This window comes from Schistosoma haematobium, chromosome 4 (assembly GCF_000699445.3).
Source record: "Schistosoma haematobium chromosome 4, whole genome shotgun sequence".
NCBI lineage: Eukaryota > Metazoa > Platyhelminthes > Trematoda > Strigeidida > Schistosomatidae > Schistosoma > Schistosoma haematobium.
Window position 1 is genome coordinate 6,624,760 of NC_067199.1, and position 17,735 is coordinate 6,642,494.

Below are 17,735 nucleotides of genomic sequence, written 5' to 3' on the forward strand. Positions count from 1 at the left end.
TGACGTCGCAATGGAGCTATAATAGAAGAGTCGGATATACATCCAACTTCTGAAGCTTTGAAGGATTATTTGGAAAGCTTTAAAATCTGGAGAATAATCAAGAGAGATGTGAAGGCTGAGAAAATTGTGTCACATTTCCCTACATTCATCTAGAAAGAAGCATACAGATTATTAAAATCTTTGACATATCCAGAATAACATATCTCACCTTCTTATGCAACTCTTAAGAAACTACGATTAAATCATGTAAGATGCACCAGTTTTGAATGTCGTCAAATAGCAAAATTTCATAAAATGACTCGTCAGAATGATCAAAGGGTTAAGTAAGACATAGTTGAATGGCAAAGACAAGCTGCCAAATGCAATTTTTGTGATCGATTCCATGTGCAGCCGGGAGATCGATTAGTTGCACAAATAAACATGCTATGTCTGGAAAGCCAGCTGTTAAAAATGCCGAACTATTCCTTTCAAGATTCTAGAACTGCATGTATTGACTACGAAGCGGTTAATAAACTCGATATACAGTCGATGAAAATTACTAATAATTTGCTCAGTCGTCACTGATGGAATACAATCTCAGGGTCGATGAAACTTGCATTCGTTTAATAGTGATTCCTATTCTCTCGAAAATGTGGAAATTGGATGAACAAGGAATTGCGAAGTAAACCACGAAGTTGAGAGTAGTTTTGGTGAATGTTTATCCTGTGGCGAATTTCGTTTTCGTAATTCACGCGTATTTCGTAATGCTAAAATAGGACACATCCAATCAGTACGCAAAACTGCTATTCATTTTGCATCAAGCAGCATTAAACCTTGTAATTTACTTATTTACTTACTTACTTACGCCTGTTACTCCCAATGGAGCATAGGCCGCCGACCAGCATTCTCCAACCCACTCTGTCCTGGGCCTTCTTTTCTAGTTCCATCGAATTCTTGTTCATTTTTCTCATATCTATCTCCATTTTTCGAGGTAATGTGTTCTTTACAAAAAGACTTTTCCAACTACAAAGAAAGGCGAGTTGCCAAATCCCACTACTCTCAATAGAAAAAAGCCTTATTATTAATCCGATTTAGACCATAACTGATTCTATCCCCCATCTCACACCGTTATCATACATACAAATTTAATACTATCACTTCACACTAAAAAATGTCACATTTTTCACACATTAACATAAACGCAAATACCCAAGCATTTATCACATAGATCACCTTGACCGAAAGGTCTTGTTAATTGATCATTATAATTATTTTCACTTTGTTCCTTAATGTTATTTGAACTTGAGTGAAATGAATTTGTTTATTTGTTGTGTGAAGAGGTGGCTTACACGGGGTCATGACACGTCGGAATGTTTAACTTTTCAACTAATTGATATATTAAAAATAGTTTGCTTTGATTAATTTTGGATTTAACATTTTAGATGCTTGATTGTTTGCATAAACTGTACTTAACCATAGAATCCTTACTTACTTACGCCTGTTACTCCCAATGGAGCATAAGCCGCCGACCAGCATTCTCCAACCCACTCTGTCCTGGGCCTTCTTTTCTAGTTCCATCGAATTCTTGTTCATTTTTCTCATATCTATCTCCATTTCTCGGCGTAGTGTGTTCTTTGGTCTTCCTCTTTTCCTTTGACCCTCAGGATTCCATGTGGGGGCTTGTCTTGTGATGCAGTTGGGTGCTTTCCTCAATTTGTGTCCTATCCACTTCCAGCGCTTCTTCCTGATTTCTTCCTCCACTGGGATCTGGTTTGTTCTCTCCCACAGTACGTTGTTGCTAATAGTGTCCGGCCAATGGATCTGAAGTATTTTGCGTAGACAATTGTTAATAAACACCTGTATTTTCTGGATGATGGCTTTCGCAGTTCTCCAGGTTTCTGCCGCATACAGTAGAACTGTCTTGACATTTGTATTGAAAATCCTGACCTTGATGTTGGTTGACAGTTGCTTTGAGTTCCAGATGTTCCTCGGTTGTAAATATGCTGCTCTTGCTTTACCGATCCGCGCCTTCACATCTGCATCAGATCCACCCTGTTCATCAATGATGCTGCCCAAATACGTAAAGGTTTTTACATCTTCCAAATCTTCTCCGTCAATTTTGATTGGATTGGTGCATGCTGTGTTGTATCGGAGAATCCTGCTTTTCCCTTTGTGTATATTGTAACCTACTGCTGCTGAGGCTGCTGCAACACTGTTTGTTTTCTCCTGCATCTGTTGTTGCGTTTGGGATAGAAGGGCCAGATCATCTGCGAAGTCTAGATCGTCCAACTGCATCTTAGATGCCCATTGTATCCCGCGCTTCTCTTCAGACTTTGACGTCTTCATGATCCAGTCGATCACCAGGAGAAAGAGAAAGAGTGAGAGTAGGCAACCTTTCCAAACACCGGTCTTCACTTTGAACGATATTGTCAACTGTCCTCCATGCACGATTTTGCAGTGTAATCCATTATATGAACTCTGTATGATATTGACTATCTTCTGAGGCACGCCGTAGTGTCGAAGAAGTTTCCATAGTGTTGTTCTGTCCACGCTATCAAATGCCTTTTCGTATTCAATGAAGTTGATGTAGAGTGATGAATTCCATTCAAGTGATTGTTCCACAATGATCCGTAGAGTTGCGATTTGGTCTGTACACGATCCATCCTCACGGAATCCTGATTGTTGGTCACGAAGTTGGACGTCTACGCAGTCCTTCATCCTGTTTAACAATACCCCGTTGAAGACTTTTCCCGGAATTGAGAGAAGAGTGATGCCCCTGTAGTTATCACACTTGCTGAGATCGCCTTTCTGCGGTATTTTGATCAGGTGTCCTTCTTTCCAGTATTTTGATACTTGTTCCTCATCCAAAATCTAATTACAGAGAATGTGGAGTATCCTTGCAGTTGCCGCTACGTCTGCTTTTAGTGCCTCTGCTGGGATGATGTCCGGTCCTGCTGCTTTGCTACTCTTGCAATATACCATACCGTAGATTTGTGGCTCACAGCCCAGATTTCGAACCTTTCAAAGTAATACTCGAAAGTATCAAAATCTGAAAATATTTTCATCCGTTCCATCATAGGATCCTGCTCACGACGCCAATATAATGTTTCGAATTATTTGAATTATAGTACGAACTAAGAGTCCCACAAATAACGCAATTGAATGAAGAAGTTCTAGATGAGCACAAAGGAATATATTGTATTCAGAATTCGAAATCAAGCATTCAACAAGTACAGAGAAATCATCAGTTCATTCAAACACGACATTATATCGAATAATCAGCGACATACCTATAATTACATCTATCTTCCTATCTATCTAACTTCTTATTCACTTAGTAATTTTGCTAGTCGTATCTAGTCAACTATAAATATATATCTACATACTTCATAATATTTTTTAAAATGCCTTCAAAATGTAAGGAAAATATTATTCGGTGAATTACTATATACATACAAAACTTCATAACCTGCTTACTGTGTGTGTATTTATGTATGTAGGTTACTTCCTAGTTAGGCACATACGTATATTCATTTACAATCATTGAATTAGACTCAGAAACAATTATACATCTACGAAGTAATTACTTGTTAGATTTTGTAGAGTAACCGAAATATTATTCGACACCATTTGATTTCTCATTCCAACTATCTACAATTTAAACATGAGCAAGTTTATTTGAAAATTCAAGTATTTCTCTTCATGTATACGATCATATATCAGTTCGTTATACTCACTTTCATTTTACTTCTTATATGAATCAGTTACAGAACATAGATTTCAGTAGTATTAATCAACTCATATGTTGAATCCATTCATGTTCATTAAATAAATCATATTACATTTATAAGATGTAAACTATTCTAATGTTGCTATTTATATAATAACATGAAATTTTGTTTTCTACATACTTTTCACTGGTATTCAACCATTAAATTCTATACATAATTATGATCAGTAATGTTCCGTTTCTTTCATTCACATCTTTATGGATTCTTGTACTGTCATAGACTAATACAGTAAATCAATAAAATAAAATGGATGTAAATATTTATTCTTATTGCTTTGGATGTAACTCCTTGATAGAAGGTAATATATTAACTTGTTTAAAGTAAATCATGTGTTAAAGCTTGTTTTGATACTCTATACTGACGTTTGTTTTCAGCAAAACTCTACAGTATTTGATAATGACCAGTAATTTCAGTTTTATTCACTTACTTAAATAAATCAGAATGTATGATGCAGTGGATTGTAATATCACAAATAAATGACACCATCCAATTGGCTTGCGACTCAACAGAATACTAACTTCAAATATGCTGATGAATACAGTGATTGATTGTCAAATATTGCAAATTCAATAAGTATGCTCAATGAACGCACAAGTAACGTACAGGATGAGTAGATTGACTAATGTAAATTCCATTCATACTCTGCATATAAGAATAAATAACTAAACAGCCATAGATATGCGAATGAAAACAAACATGATAAGTCTTGTTAATTTGAACGCTTTATTCGTTTCCTAAGCTATTCTGGTAAACTGCAAGCTAGAACTACGCAGTGACCTGAACTCGAGGGAAGGTGAACAAAATAAGCGAAAAACGCTTTGCTCCAAAGGCTCATTTCTGTACAGAAAAACACGGGTATTTATAGATGTTAACATTTGTTAAATCAGATTTTGGCCCATCCGCTAAAGGACATATTATGCTACTGACCAATAGTAGCACGCCACGTTGATATTCTAGAGGGCTCCATAATGCTCTGATTAACTAGGACTCTTCGGCTCCTTTAGGGCCTCTGGAAGCTCCGTTGCAGTTCTCGGAAAGCCGACACAACATCACACACATTGGTGGATGCAAACCTCAAACACCTACTTGGTCATCAACTAATGATCTTAGTCTCTTACGCAATTGTCTGTTGACAGTACATTCAGTCAAGATCTAGCGTAATCCAAACTTCCTTTGTACAAGTTTACAAAACTCCAACTCCACCCTCAAGTCTCGTGTCCATAGATCGGACAAAGCATTACACACAGCTTCCACAATCTCACTCCAACTAATCATCTATTCCACACTACCAAATATATTACACTTTGTTTAGTCTAGCTGAACTAAACTAAATTATATCAAACTTCACTATAGTAAGCGAGCCATTTGATTGCAAATATTAAATACACACACACGAGATGAGGCACTGGACATAATTGCATTAAGGCACTGATACGTCTTGCTGATGGGACGCTATTTTCGGTTCCTAAGCTATTCTCTTAACCCCCAAACTAGAACTACACACTGACCTGAACACGAGAGAAAATTCGCAAAACATGCGAGAAGTAATTTACTCCAAAGGTTCGTTTTAGTACATAAAAAATAAGGTTTTTATAGTATTTTAGATGTCCTTGGGTTTCCCGAAAATTCTGAAATGCTACTAAACATAGTAGCAGTATAGTAATCAGACAATCAGAAACTCTACATGTGACTTTTCACTTTCTTGATGTTTCTGGCTAAACTTCCAGTGAACGCTGATTGGATGAAATGCTTCTTAGTGTTTTCCTCACCCTTTCTTGTCTTTTGAGAGAAGTTTTCTGGATCACCCAAACACCACCCCGCTTTAAAAAATAAGACCATTTCTTTGGGTCTACTTGATAACTAGTTTTCTGCGGCGTTCGGACGTTCTTGGTATCCAACGTCCATGAGTGTCTGTTGGGGTTCCTGTCATTGAAGTATCTGTAATTATCTGTAGCGGTAGCCTCACTCAACTATCTACAGTGTTTAGAGTCCTTTTTCCTCTGTGTATTTGATTAATGTGTCTGATCCACGTGTGGAAAGTCCCACGCACTTTGTATAAGACATTTACCATTTTCTACTCAATGACTCCCGGTTCTCAACGATTTTTTCCAGTGTATGACTTGACGAGCACTTTATCACCGACGTTGAAACTCAGGATATTCTCATTTTTACTGCGTCCATCCATTAGTTTTGATGGTAACATGACGTCGAATATAGTTCGGATGCTTCTCCCGAACATCTTTTCAGCAAGGGATTTTCCATCTGGGATGATAGGGTTCGGCGTAGTTCTATAAGCTGTTAACAATTTCATAACTCCCCTCTCCTTCCCCTTTCAGTAGTGCTCTTTTGAATATGTCCACGAAGCGCTCTGCCTGTCCATTTGATTGAGGGTGATAGGGTGGATGTCGTATCTGTAAAATTCCATTAATGTTGCAGACGTCCTTGAATGACTCTGCAGTGAATTGTGAGTCGTTATCGGTCACTCAAGTCGCCGGAACACCAAATCAGCTAAATAGTTCGGATAACTTGCTGATTGTTTCACTGGCTGTGCAATTTACCATTACGTAGATATGTGGCCATTTCTTAAGTGTGTCGACTATGACTGAATACATTCTTCGTCGTATTGCACCGGCAAGTTCTGCATGCAGCCTCTCCAAAGGTCTATTGGGTTTTCTCGTTGTTGCTTTTCACACCTTTTGGAATTTTAGCTGCCTGCAGACACGATGAACGGTTGCGGCATCTGGTTTCGATATCGCGATCCATTGTAGGCCAGTATGTGTATCTTTGAGCCAAAGCTTTCATCTTATTGATGCCAGGATGACCTCTGTGGACTTATACCAGAACCATGTAGCGTAATGTTTTTGGAACAACAATTCTGTTACCAAACAAAATACATGGATCGAACATCATGAGTGAGTTCCTTCGGCGAATATACTGTAGCATTTCTCCTTGAAAATGACGGTTCGGCCACTTGGTGAGAAGATAACCACTAACTTCTAAAGTCTTGTTATTTTCAGTGACTTCTTTGATGACTTTCGTAGTGACTGGTAAACCATCGATCGCGTCTTGCAATACTCGATGTACGCATGTTTCCATGTCGAGTGCTGTCACCAAAGTGTCTTCTTCCTGTCTTACTTATGAACCAATCAGTATAGATAAAGCATCAGCATGTCCAAAATCAGTAGTGAGCAGGTACTTGATCTCAAAGTCATAACCCAAGAATGTAGTTCCCCAACCTTACCGTCTGTTTGCCGTGTATGCCGGTATACCTTTCGTCAACCCAAAAATGGCCAGTAATGGCTGATGGTCAGTTGATAGGGTGAAGTGACGTCTAAATATCGGTTTGTGAAGTTACTTTACAGCGAAGATAATCGAAAATACCTCCTTCTCTATCTGACTATGGTTACGTTCTGCTAAAGCTAACGATCTAGCCGCATGTGATATGGCTTTTTCAGATCTATCTGGCATGATGTGAAAAATAATTGCTCCACTGCCATAGTTTGAAGCGTCTGATGCTACTACAGTGGGTAAGGATGGATCATAATGGGTGATCAATAGATCCGAGACTAGTATTTTCTTGATTTTATCGAATGCAGCTTGGCAAGTTGCAGACTAATCCCATTTTACATTCTTCTCCAGAAGGTTGTTTAAGAGGGCATTTAGTTGATAGAGGTCCGGAATAATAATGACTAACTAGTCCCAAAAAGGATCGTAGTGTGGGGACATCCGTCAGTCTTGTCATAGTTTTCACTGCCTGGATATTATCTGGATATGGTCCTCTGCCATCTTTGTTGGTTGTAAATTTGAGGTAACGTAATTTCAGCATACAAAAGTTACATTTCTCTAGGCGAAGCCGAAGCCCATATTCGGCTATTCGCGACAGCACTCGGTGGAGCTTCTTTCATAATCTATTCTATCTACTCCCATAATTATTATATCACTCAGATAAGCTGCTGCAAGTGGAACATCCTGTAACATAGTATCCATAAATTGCTGAAATATGGATGGGACCGTCTTGACTCTGAAGAGTTGTCGATTATACCGGAATAGACCCTTGTGTGTGTACATCAAAAATTATTTATAAAATACATTTGTCATGCTTATCTCTACATAGCTCCCTCAGAGTGTTCGGAAGTAACACTGGTTGTAACAAAAAATATGATAAAACAGGTGATTGTGGAAAAATGTGATTAATTATATACACGTGTGGAAAGAAAAGAAACAGTAGATTTCATTGGAAAATTGAGTGAATTTAACGGTGCAATATGTGCCACCGATTGTTTGCTTTGTGTTTTTTCATTCAGCGAAATGTAAATAACGCTTGAATTTCTCTACAGTCCTGCCTGAACATGTTAAGTAAGTAGTCTCGATGCTCGGTTTTTCATCCTCCTCTGTTCTAGTAGTGATTAGTGGGAGGGATCGATTGACTACGGTGCTATCTTCTTTGTCTTGTTACGCTTCATAGAAAGCTGGCTTTATCCTAGCAATAGCGATAGTCTCCTTCTTTCTGCACTTGTTGATTATGAAATGTTTATTTGTTCTTTTAATTACTTGGTATGGTCCCTCGTAAGGTTGTTTCAGTGGCATTTTAACAGCGTCAACTCAAAAGAAGACAAGCTTCACGTTTCTAGGCTTTTGTCAAGTTGTATTCGATTATCATGTTCTCGCGGCGATATTGCCTTGACACTTGTGGTGGACCAGACGATATATAAACGCAAAAAGTATCAACAAAGTTAATAAAGATCAATAGTAATATTATTATATACCAGTTAAATGTTACAATTACAATAAAAAATTGGACTTCACTTAAGTTTACCAAAATGATACGTGTTCAGCTTTTGTCTGGTACAGTAAATCCACAATTATAAATGCTTGATAATTCCAAACGTGTTGACGATTTCTCCAGTGATATAATCCAACGTAGGATATGATATATTCCTATTACAATCTATAAATGTAGACGAAATTTGTTTAGACTACAGTTAATTCAATCACGAACGAAGATAGAACGAGGAATGTGTGAAGAGTAGTGTATTCGTTAGCCAGCAACCTTATGCCACGCTATGTTAGTATCACAACGGAAAAAGTGTTCAAGGTCATTTACTAAAACAACAGGTACAAACATTTAATGATAAATATACATACAATGAAAGGTTGACAAGATAAATACAAATAGTATTAAAAAAATTATTTACAAAATAAGCTTGTCAGTCATATCTCCACACCCTTTGCATTGTTTGTAGAAGTCGACTAACAAAACTACTTGGATCAGTTGATACTGATGTGACTAGATCTACTAATTGTCCCGGTAATGTAAGAGTTGTACAGTAAAGTAGCTCAGCGGCTGTGCAACCGATATCTTCCTTCATGTTTGAACGGATTCCTAGGCGCACGAGTGCTAATGCGTCACTCCACTTTGACGTATCAGCCTGTGCCATCAGAGAGCTTTTTAATTGGCGGTATAACCTTTCGACCAGACCATTAGCTACTGCATGATAGGCTATTGTTTTGATGAGGTTCACACACAGAAGTTTTGTAAATTCATGAAATAGGATAGACTGGAACGGAGGACCACGGTCTGTAGAGACGATTAAAGGTACTCCGTAATTTGGTATCCACCGATCAAGAAATACAGAAACAACTGCCTCTGCTGACGTATTTGAGATAGGGTATGCTATCGCCCATCTTGTGAACCTATCCACCACTGTAAGAATGTACGTGAGGGAGTTTGATGGTGGTAGGCGACCGACTATGTCTAAATGAACATGTTGAAAACGTTTATCGGGCGAAGGGAACTTCTCAACAGGACTAATCGTGTGTTTTTGAATTTTAATGCATTGACATTGTATGCAGCTCCGAGTCCACCTTTTTACTTCTGAGTTGATTGTTGACCAAACGAAGCGTTCTGCGATAAGTTTTGTGTTAGCTCAAATTCCAGGATGTGAAAGCTTTGAGAATAAAGATACACTTTTCTTTGCAGCTCTTTACGTCTGCATCGTCTACTTGCAATTTTGCTATTGTTTCAAGATCAATTTCTTGTTTACGTACCAGCGTATTTATATCCTTTCGTGTTAGTGCATCGGCTACGACGTTACTATGTCCTTTGATAAATTGGATATCTGTTGTAAATTGAGAGATGTAATCGAATTGTCGCGCTTCTCGTGATGAATGTCGATTGTAAGAAGTGTTAAATAAATAACATAGAGGTTTGTGTTCCGTCGTGATAGTGTATGTACGCCCCTGAAATAAAAAATTAAAGCGTTTGACTGCCAAAAAAATGGCGAGCAGCTCCCCTTCGAAAGTTCTATAACGTTCTTGATTTGGTGACAGTCGCTTGGAGAAGAACGCCATGGGAGTAGTCAAGTTGTTTACTCGTTGTTGTAATACTGCCCCGACGGCTTTTTGAGACGCGTCCGTGCATACGATCAGGTGGGTTGTGGGGTCAGTATTTAGATGTTGTAACATATTGGCACTGGTAATCATTGATTTTGCTTTCTCGAATGCTATTTTGGCATCAAAACGTAGCTTGAATATGTCGTTCTTTTCTTTCTTCGTTACCTATTTATCACTTTTTAGAAAATCTGTTAAAGGTTGTAATACGTCTGCGCGATTCGGTAGGAATCGTCGATAAAAATTACACGTTTCAAGCAAACGGCTTAATGATTTTATTGAAGCTGGTTCAGGATAGTTGATGATAGATTCAACTTTCTCCGGAAGTGGTTTAATGCCTTGAGAGTCGATGTAGTTTCCTAGAAACTCTAAGAGTGAGACGCGGAATATATACTTGGAAGGATTAATTACGACACCATGCTTTTTGAAACGGTCGAAAAGAATCTGTATATTCTGAACATTCTCTTCGGTTGATGAGCTAGCAATTTAAACGTCGTCGATATAGGTGAATACAAAGCCCGCATCTCTGGCAACCTCGTCCATAAATCGTTGAAACATCTGAACTTCATTTTTTAGCCCGAATGGCATTCTTAAGAACTCAAACAAATAGAGAGCTGTAATCATGATCGTTTTCTCGTTATCTTCTGGTGCCATCGGAATTTGATGGTATGTTCGTACGAGATCAAGTTTCGAAAAGAAACGCTTTCCATGTAGGTCCAACGAAAAATCGTGTATGCGTGGAATCGGGTATTTATCTGGAACGGTTTGATTGTTTAAACGTCGGTAATCTTCACATGGGCTCATGGGCTGTTAGATTGTCTGATGATTCCATGTCGCATCATATGTTCAAATTCTCTTTATGCATTCTGTAACTTGTATGGAGGTGACCTCTTTGCCTCGGCACAAATGGGTGGACCGGTAGTGGTAATGTGGTGTTGCACATAATGTACGGTGCATACCGTTTGGTAATCTACTTCAGTGATGCCTTCGTATTTCGTCAAGATATCGGTGAAAAGATTGTTCACAGGTTTTCTTATTCATACACCATGGAATTCATAAACGGTAGTAAGTGTACCATTCACCTGCAAACGTGTGTTTTTGTCAGTCAACTTCTTTCTGTTCATATCTACTAATAAACTGTATGCACTGTGAAAATCGGCCCCGAGAATGGGTTGCCTGACTTGGGTGACTATAAAAACTCACGTGAATCTTCCCCGGAGTCCGGGGTCTAAAAGAAGGGATTGTTCTTCACAAGTTTTAATGACCGTGTTGTTAGCCGCAACAAGTGACGATTTGGTACTTGTGGTGTGCTGTCGTCGCGAGAGGTGAAGTGGGACAATGCTGATTTATGCTCCTGTATCAACTAAAACGTCTGAGCCAGAAATACTATCCCGGACGTAAAAAACGCGACTAGCGTGGTGGCCAGTAACAGACGCCTCCATTACTGTCTGATCGGCCAATTTCCTAGAGTCTCTTGTTTGTTTGGTGTGAAGTTGCACGGCTGTGTACAGCGACATGCTTTTGCACCATGTTTGTGATGATACCAACAAATAGCAGCTGCCCTCTCGGGTGACGTAGGGCGCTGCCTGGAGACTGATCTTCTTCCAGACGTGGATCTAGCCGGTCGGGAATGGTTCGTTGTGATAGTGGCCTACAGTAGGTGATTAAGAGTTCACTTGTCACAGTTATAAGCAATGAAAAACAAAAAATATGTGTATAGTAATGTATTTGTTAGTAGGTAACAGCGTGTGTCATGCTATGAGTGTAAGACGACGGAAGTGTGTTCAAGGTCATACACTTAAGCAACATGTGTGATCACTTAATGATAAATGTACAGGCTGTGAAAAATTACAGAATAAATAAAATAACATTAAAAACTATTTACAAAATACATTTGTCATGCTTATCTCCAGAGGATAATTTTGAAAGGTTCGAAATCTGGGCTATGATCAAGGAAGATGATGAGGATATTAATATTGCAGCACATTCCCTCACATTCATCGGAAAAGAAGTAAACAGCTTATTAAAAACTCTAGCTTAACTCTCAAGGAACTGCTGCTAGACTATGTTAAGTACACAAATTTCTAATGCGGTGAGGATGTCACAGGTATTCAGTGTTTGACAACGCTTCTACCAGTAACACCTTCTAATATATTTCGTTCCCACCAAGAGAAATCAAAAGACAGAGTCGAGGAGACCGGAAGAGTATATTTGGCGATGACCAATATATCGGAATTCTCTGATCTAATCTGGCTAGCGATTGCGGTTGATGTTGAGCACGGCGTTACCACACGTGATCTGGTGCGGATGCCTGACCGAGCGCCTTCAGCTAGGTGAGTCCACTAAAACATATGGTCAGCATCCAATGTCGAAAACTTACAGTGCTATTTATTTTGGGGATTTATTTACCGCTACCGATCACTCCCCCCCTAGTGGGGCAGTGACGACCCTAAGACGTGGCCAGCCAGAAGTTTAAACCCAACGAGTTTGTCGTTGGTATACACTCTTCTGATAGCTTACTAAATTTAGCAGCGTCTGGTCGTCTTTCCTTACTATATGGGACGGAGGTTCAACATAGTAAAAAAAGAAAATGTACAATGAAAATTTCGGATCCTCATAAACGTCATCGTTCTTTTCCAGCCGTCCTGGAAAAGAAAAAGGAAATGTAAGTGCATGTCGAAAATACACTCGTATGTGCGTAAAAACACAATGTCGGCGGAAAAAAATGGAAAATAAACTCATGAACACGTAATAGCGTTAAAAAAATTGTTTTTTTTTTAATAGAAATAAAAATATATAAGCATATTAAAATTGTTTTTTTTTTTAAAAAATAATATAAATGTCGAGAAGTGCCTTACGTGCAATAGTCGTTTAAATGTTCTGGAAATCTCACCCTTCTTCCAGAACGCGTCGTTTTAGGTTTATTTTCGGATACTGTCGAAGTATCATCGCGTGTGTTGGTTGTCGGATGAGGTATTATAAGTGTCGGAGTCATGTCGTTCGATTGTACCGAAGGAAAATCCACGTAGATAGGATTTCCTTCTAAATACGCTGCTTTTAAGCGATCGATGCTGATGCTATCGTTGGTTCCGTTCTTATCGACTATATAGTACTTAGATTCACGTTGAAGAACTTTGAAGGGTCCTTCGTATGCTGATTCGAATGGTCGTCGATGCGAATCTCGACGAACGAAAACGTGTGTACTATATCGTAAGTCAGGTTGAACGAAAACATCAGTTGATTGAGGTCGAGTGGAAGCAGGTTTAACTGAACGCATTGCGTTTGTAAGCCTGTTCGTGTAGTAGGTTAGATCCATGTTCATTGAGAAGGACGAAGGATCCACGAATTCTCCTGGAAGTCGAAGTGTCGTTCCATAAACGAGTTGAGCCGCAGTGTATCCAATGTCAGCTTTCACTGCATTGCGGATACCTAGTAAGACGAGTGGAAGAGCGTCGGTCCATTGTGAAACGTTTGCAGCTGATAGCGAAGCTTTCAGTTGTCGGTGAAAACGTTCTACCAACCCGTTTGCTTGTGGATGGTAGGCGGTCGTTCGGAAGCGAGTGATTCCTAAAAGTGTGGTCAGACGACGGAAAAGATCAGATTCAAACTGACGTCCGCGGTCTGTAGTGATGGTTGAAGGGCAACCGAAGTTTGCTACCCATCGTTCGACGAAGGCGCGGGCCACTGTTTCAGCAGTGATGTCCTTAATAGGTACTGCTTCTGGCCATCGAGTGAAACGGTCAACGCAGGTTAAGAGATAAGAGTATCCATTTGAATCTGGTAAAGGTCCTACCAAATCCAAATGAACATGGTCGAAACGAGCATCGGGAGTTCTGAAAGAGCTTAAGGGACATTTTATGTGTCTGATAACCTTAAATTTTTGGCAGCTTACACAGGAGCGTTCCCACTCCCTCACGTCTTTATTCATTCCAGGCCAGCAAAACCGTTCTGCTATAAGCTTGATGGTTGCACGAACACCTGGATGCGAAAGTTTGTGCAATGTGTTGAAGACATTGCGTCGACAATGTTTCGGCACGATTGGGCGATCCCTACCTGTAGATGTGTCACAAAGTAGAGTTTCCTTACCTGTTCCCATCTGTTTGATGCGTAGTTTAAGTGTTGTGGACGATAACTCGTGCTGAAGATCACTGTCTTCTTTTTGAAGCTCGGCGAGTTTAAGAAGGTCGATTCCTTGGAAACTGTTCAAGGAAGTTATGCGAGATAAAGCGTCTGCAACTACATTGTTTGCTCCAGAGATGTGTTGAATATCTGAAGTAAACTGCGAAATGTAGTCCAGTTGTCGACGAGGTAGCGAACTCTCGTTGTCACATCTGTGACGTATAACAGACGGCTTTGTTCGCCGGCTACGGTTGCCGTTAACGCGTGCCGGCTTGGAAGTTTCCTGAATTGTTTTTCGAATCAGTCGGTTTCGTGTTGGGAAAATTGCAGGGGTTTCTGCAATTTCTGGAAAACTTTCCATACTGGTTATGATACCAGCACCAGTCGGGGTTATCTGTCTCTCGTGGTCTAGAGACAGATCGCTTACGAGAAATGCTTCTACGTGGTGTGCGCGATCTCTTACGGTCGGTACGAAGACTAAGATAACGCGTGAGTGTGTGACATAAGTCGGTTATATCATTCTGAGTCGTGTGAGGCTTTTCTTTGACTGAAAATACCTCGGTAGTAGAAGGTTTCGTAATTTCTAAAATGCGGTCGGCAGATGCAGCTAGCTCGTCTAAGGCGTTGTTCTGGAACGAGACCAGAACTGCTTGCACCTGTTGGGGAAGTTTTGACAAGAAGAGTTGTTTGAATAGACCTTCGTCGAAAGTTCTTGGGCCTATAACCTCTCTCATCCGTTGCAACATGTCTGTCGCAGAACCGTGTTGCAGGTCGATATTGTTGAAGAGTTGATCTAACCTTCGTCGATCGGTTAGATCTCCTCGTTTAAGAATCGAGCGTTTTAAGATTTCGTAAGGATCGGAAACATCACTAGTAAACATACTAGGTGTTACGTACCTGTTGAATTCGCGCGGTAGTGCCTTGACTACTGCGAGGAATTGTGCACGTGTGTCGATCACGCCGTGCTCGGAGAAGTCGGCTTCTGCGTAGCAAAACCAGGCTTCGATGTTGTCGGGCCAGAAAGGCATCAGTTGAAACGAAGGCGGGGACAAAGTCTTAAGCTTGAGTACTTTAGGTGTCTGTTCAGTCATGATGAAGTATGAAGTACGATAATGAACGAGGGGAAAATATATATATATCCAAGAAAAAACACGAAAAAAAATCACAATGTTTAAAAAAAAATAAAAAATGAGGCAATGATATATAAAAAATCCCAAAAAGGAACAGACTCACAGTTGCAATTAGGTGTACCAGATCACGTCGGGTTCACCAATGATGATGTCACAGGTATTCAGTGTTTGACAACGCTTCTACCAGTAACACCTTCTAATATATTTCGTTCCCACCAAGAGAAATCAAAAGACAGAGTCGAGGAGACCGGAAGAGTATATTTGGCGATGACCAATATATCGGAATTCTCTGATCTAATCTGGCTAGCGATTGCGGTTGATGTTGAGCACGGCGTTACCACACGTGATCTGGTGCGGATGCCTGACCGAGCGCCTTCAGCTAGGTGAGTCCACTAAAACATATGGTCAGCATCCAATGTCGAAAACTTACAGTGCTATTTATTTTGGGGATTTATTTACCGCTACAGCGGTAAAGGAGGAAGATTTCGTAAAATGATTCATGGACATAATGAGTCAAATTGTAATACCACTGTTCATCTTGCTGCAACTAATATTACGTCTTTTAATTCTGATTCTATTAAGTCGAGTATTTATAATGATGATTTATCTTTATCAACGATTGCAATAGATAGTGTAGATTCATATAGCAGTTCAGAGTTAAACGAAACTCAGAATCCTTGCAGGACAACAGTTTCCAATCAGTCAACTTATCAGATTTCGCATGTTATTGTACCAGATATGGTTTCTTTACTAATGATTCACATATTTCTGATGAAATTCCTTGCAAATGTGAGGAAAATATGTTGAGTGAACCTAGTCATGATCGAAAACCTGATGGTGTTTTGATAGATGCTGATTTCGCTAATGATCCTTTACTTTGCAATGACATTCTTAATAAATTTGATGAAAATCATTTCGGAAATTATCAAATCTTGATGTCATGTCAAATACTATTTGTGCTCATAATGCATTTGTTGCTTGTGGGAAACTTGTTCAATGCGATGCACAAGTACTAAATGAGCTAGAATTTGATTACGATTCGGATGATTCCATGTCAACTGCTGTTTATCCTTATCGCAAAGTCACTTCTAATGTTTACTCTAGTCAATGTGAGAAATATGTTTTAAATGAAGCCACGTCATTCATAACTTGGGAATATGAAGATCCAACATTATTTCGTATGGGAGGATAGTCTGAAAGTTTATGGTTCAACTCCTAGATATTAGTGGCTTCGGTACCCATGTGACACGATGATTATACACAATCTCTGAACCCTGGTGAGTCTCTTCTGATTCCCGTTGTTGATTGTAATACTAGTATTTTAGATGACCTTGGGTTTTGCCATACATTTCGAGCAATCTGTTCACACATATACTTGTCATGGTATTTTTATATGAAAATACTGAAGGTCAGACAAAAAGGTTCAATTAAAATAACTAAAAGGAGAGAGAATAAGAAATTGCCGCGTTATCCTAGGTCATAGAATGACTTAATGATTACCAATGTAAATTCAAGGTTACGACAAATTGTTTTTGTACACATAAGGGGGGTTTAAATTTACGAATAGCCAAGGCTTCAATAAACTTAAAAATTCGTCCTTGACGATTCCTATACAACGTTCTAAATGCTGTATTAGTGTTAATTTTGTGCCCCATCTCAATTATGTTTCGCTATCGATGAACTTGGTTTTCTACCTCCTACCAGATTGTTCGAAATGTATAGCGCAAATACATCACATTTTTCAGATCAACTCCGTCTTCTCACTGTTCTATCGAAATTTATAAAAGGGACTAATCGCTTTAAAGTCCTCGGGTTTCCCGAAAATTCTGAAATGCTACTAAACATAGTAGCAGTATAGTAATCAAACAATCAGAAACTCTACATGTGACTTTTCACTTTCTTGATGTTTCCGGCTAAACTTCTAGTGAACGCTGATTGGATAAAATGCTTCTTAGTGTTTTCCTGATCCTTTCTTATCTTTTGAGAAAAATTTTCTGGATCATACCAACAGGCACAATGAATTTCACGTGACTGACTGTGTCAGTTGAAGATAACACGATCAGATTATTAAGTTGCAGCGGACATGGCCAACATAATTTTCATTGTTTAGTAGGATTACTTTCAGTTCGTCATGTTTTTCTTGTATGATATTGCTATACATTTTCAAGAATTGTTTAGCTACCTTACAAATAATGGGTTTTCAGATTAAATCTTCTCAGAATATGCTTCTGTCGGTCTACTTTTTATTTTTCTGTTGTTTTTGCTTTCGTATGTATGTGTTTGCGCTGTGGTGGATATTTTCACTTGGACTTGACTGTGTTTGCAT